The sequence below is a fragment of the Fundulus heteroclitus genome, chromosome 5 (assembly GCF_011125445.2).
Source record: "Fundulus heteroclitus isolate FHET01 chromosome 5, MU-UCD_Fhet_4.1, whole genome shotgun sequence".
Lineage (NCBI taxonomy): Eukaryota > Metazoa > Chordata > Actinopteri > Cyprinodontiformes > Fundulidae > Fundulus > Fundulus heteroclitus.
In genome coordinates this window covers 20,594,814-20,599,135 of record NC_046365.1, presented here as the reverse complement: position 1 = coordinate 20,599,135, position 4,322 = coordinate 20,594,814, and positions in this window count along the sequence as shown.

Below are 4,322 nucleotides of genomic sequence, written 5' to 3'. Positions count from 1 at the left end.
TGAGTGGGTCCAGAGGGTGGAGAGTTCACCAGCAGCTAGGCCTGATCCAACATGTTAAAGTTTTCACCACATGTTTCAGATTTTAATACCAGACAACCTGAGTAAATAAAAAAGGACTATTTGGAATAATCTACAAAATGTAATTATACTCAAAGCACACATCCGTTAATTATAAGATATCTTGGTCAGGAATTTCTCATCTCACCGGAACTTCTTGGTTAGATAATGATAATAATAATAATAATAATAATAATAATAATAATAATAATAATAATAATAATAAAGTAAATTAAATCTAAAACATATCAATACTTACCATTACTTAATAATAAAATCGGCTTACCGAACAGAACTAACTTTTAGTTATATGGAAATAAATTAAGATAAAACCAGGTTGTCAGACCACTGGTTATGGTCTGCTTTGATGTTTAAGTTGACTTTATCACGATTAGCAAAAAATATTAATATATTAATAAAATAATCATTACTTTGGATTTAAAATAAATGAAGTATTTATATAGAATTAATATTCCTTTATATTGAATTTCTATTCTGTAAAAAAATTATACAATTAAAATTCTATATAAGAATAATAATTATTAACTTCTATATAGATGCTTCTGTATTTATGATGGACTAATTAAGTGAACATTGTATATGTTTATACAAGAAATAGTTTAATATTTGTTTTATGGGTTATTTATGGAACTGTGGCCTTTAGACTCTGCAGCGACCCCTACAGGACACATATTTACTTTAATGACTGTTAAAAGCTGGTTTTCACTCAAACTTTGAACTAAAAGTTCACTTTTTGGCTTCGTGTCATGAAATCATTTTAAAATGCACCTGCAGTCTGTTTGGATGTCATTTGGATTTGTGCTAAGTTTGCACACCCCAGTTAAATGCTACCTGTTTGTGATGCTAACAAGAGAGTTAAATCAAGTCAGAAAATCTTCCTTCTTTATCGTGACCTCTGACATTTCTATGGGCGACGACGTTCGCTGGGGTTCACTGGACCCCTAAAACTGAATTTACAATTATATGAATTGTTTATCTTTGTCAGATATAAAAATCAGTTTGATGAAATAAAGAGAGGAACTCTAAAAGGGGGCAAATACCTTTTTTTCCCCAGCCCTGCAAGTAAAAGTAAATCAAATAATTCAGACCAACATCCTTTTAAAACAGACCTGTGAGGCCCGGTTAATTTGGATCAGCTCTGCCACAACAGGCACAACTCAAAGGTCTGGTCTCATCAGCAGGACCGGTTTCTGCTCCGTTAGTCCAAAGAGGAGCAGGATGAGCGCTGCCAGAGCTCTGTGAGGGGACCTTGAGCGGGCCGCTGGCGTGGATGTCTCTGATCAAACCATTAGAAAGAGACTTCATGAAGGAGGCCTGAGGGCCCGACGTGCTCTAGTGGGTCCTCCCTGCCTGCAACATTGTTCAGTCTGATGAGGCACACAGAGATGGACAGAGTAAAGGAAGACACCCTGACTGGCGTTAAGTATCAGGATGAAATCCTTAGACCCATTGTCAGGTCCTTGGCTGGTGCAGTGGGCCCTCACTACAAAAAGGGAACTAAAAGTATGTAAAATTGTATTGAAATAAGTGTATTTGTCCTTGATTTGTGCAGCAAGTTAAGATTTTTGCACTTAAAATAGGAACAACTCATCTCCATTGTCTTATTTCAAGTGCAGTATGTCTAAATATCTTATTTTAGGGGTAAAAATACTCATTCCATCGGCAGATCATCTTATTTACTTGCTCAAATCAAGGACAAATACACTCATGTCAAGAAAATGTTACTTTTAGTTGCTTTTTTTTTTTGGCAGTGCTCATGCAGCGAGGAAGGCAGATCCTGGAGGACGAGGGAAGTGATACCACTGACTGGCCTCCATGCTCCCCAGACCTAAATCCAACAGAACATCTCCGGTACACGATGTTCAGGTCGATCTAACGGCACCAGATTGGACCTCAGAGATGCTTGCATCCAAGTACAAACCATTTGGAGATGGCCATTTGGAATTGCTGCAAAGACATGATGGTAAATCTAAGCTGTCTGATCCATCAATGTTTCAGTTCCATCCTTTTGTTCCCAACACATAAGCATCTCCATCTCAGGATGGATTTCCAGCAGGATTTTTGTTTTTCTTCCCAAATTTGATCTGATGCGTTTTCAAAGCGTTCCTTTTTAGCAGTTTTTAATTTAGGAATGATTCCCTAAAATGAGATAAAATAATCTGTAGTCATTAGCTTCATTTCAATACTTCTTTTACCCCATATAATTATATACCAAAACCTACACTTTAGTAACTAAATTATTTAAAAAAAAGTTTACTAAAATGTATTTTCAGGTAAATAACATTTTAGCTTAAGTTTCCTGCCTCTCCATCTATGAAGACTCGTTATTTTATGCATCGAGTTAAAACAAATCATTCATTAAAGCTCACACTGCAAAAAGGCAACTCAAAGTAAATAAAATGTCTTGAAATTAGTGTATTTTTCCTTGATTTGAGGAGCTAAATAAGACTATTTGCCAATGGAACAACAATTTTTACCCCTAAAATAAGAATTAGATATCCTGCACTTGAAATAAGACAGATGAATTGTTCCCATTTCTAGTGCAAAAATCCTATTCCATTGGCAAATGGTCATATACCTGCTCTATTTAAGTAAAAATACACTGATTTCAAGAAAAATTCACTCACTTTTAGTTCCCTTTTTGCAGTGCATTACATTTGATACGTTATAGGAAAACAAACTCGGTGCTCGGTTTTGGAAAATCACAAACTTCAGGCCACTAATAAGCCTAAACTGTACCTGTTGGGATTGGACATTTTAACTAGTAGCCAATAGTGCAAATATATAGTAAAAAATGTGATCTTTAGGTAAACTCAGAGTGGTGGGAATATTCATATAGTCAACTAGACAAGATGTAATAGACAAAAAATAAAGTTTTTGTGGCACAAATCTACACATGTAGACTATAAGCTGCATGTGTGAATATTAAAAGTATTTCTCCAAACTTTTCTTCAGAGGATCACAGAAAGACATGCACAAAAGTCAGCATTTTTTTTTTCCTTTTGTTTTTAATACAAAAAAATCCAGAGATATCATACATCACCACCTCAGGTTTCATCTTTCACATTAGAACCCGACTGAGAGGAAAAAGGGGGGGGGGAAGAGAAAAAGAGCTTCCTGAAACTGAGGGGGAACAAGAAGAGGTAAAACCGTGTTGTGATGTTGACACTTTTCCCTCGCTCAGCGTCACATCACGTCCCACAAGCTTCGGACCGTCCCGAGAGCCGCTTCCATCACGAGGTCGTGTTAAAATGCTCGTTTTCGTTTCAACAGAGCGCTAACATGCAGATAAAATCATTGCTAACTGTAACGACAACTACACACACAGGCCTCTTCCTGCAGGAGCGGCGCAACCGCGACTGCACCCGAAGCCCCATTAGCATCCGCGGTTCCACGGACCCCGTACGAACAGGGGAGGTGACTATTATGGTATTGCTCGGGTTTACCCATCTCCGTCATCATTACCCATGTAGAAAAAAAAAAAAAAGAAGACAGTAGCAGTGTACTGGAAACAGAGCGCAACACAACCTTTACAGTTTTTATTTTGTGCTACAAGGTGCTCCAAAAAAAGAACAGAGAGGATTACATGTTCCCAAAGTTGAAGCCGGAGCGGTGAAGGAAGCACGTTCTGGTGGGAAACGGTCCACGTGTCGCTGCGTCTCCGCGGGGATTCGGGCCTTTCTCCCACAGACACCGAGGTGACGTCTGCAGCAGATACAGATACACATCTGCAGCAGCTGGATGTCCTCGGTCCTCCTACTCAGCTCGTTACAGACCACAGATCAGATCCGCTCGGTCCCACATCATAGAGTGACAGCCGTGTCCTGTTTCCATATAAATTAAGATATTCTTTATTTTAAAACACGGGAACACGGTATGCTATAGGTGTTTTTTTTTTTTTTTTTTGTTGGAGTCCAAGTCCAAGTGGCCAAAACCAAAGCAATCTGGGTCTCTGTGTCCCCGTGTCACCCACCTGTTTCGCAATGACTACTTATTTTCAAGTTCCACTTGGTTGCAGACTGTTAAAAAAAAAAAAAAAGTAAAATGTTTGTTCCGTCATCTTCCTCCCCCCCCCCCCCTTCTCTGAACTGACAAACACGTACGCACGCACTCAACACACGCTCACCCACACAGTCCTGAAGTTCACCCACACGGGTGGCCAAGCCATGCCAGGCCAAACCAGATTAAGCTGAGCCAGAGGACCAAACACCCCCTTCCTGCTTTCTGTGTTTGGCTCTAAAAAA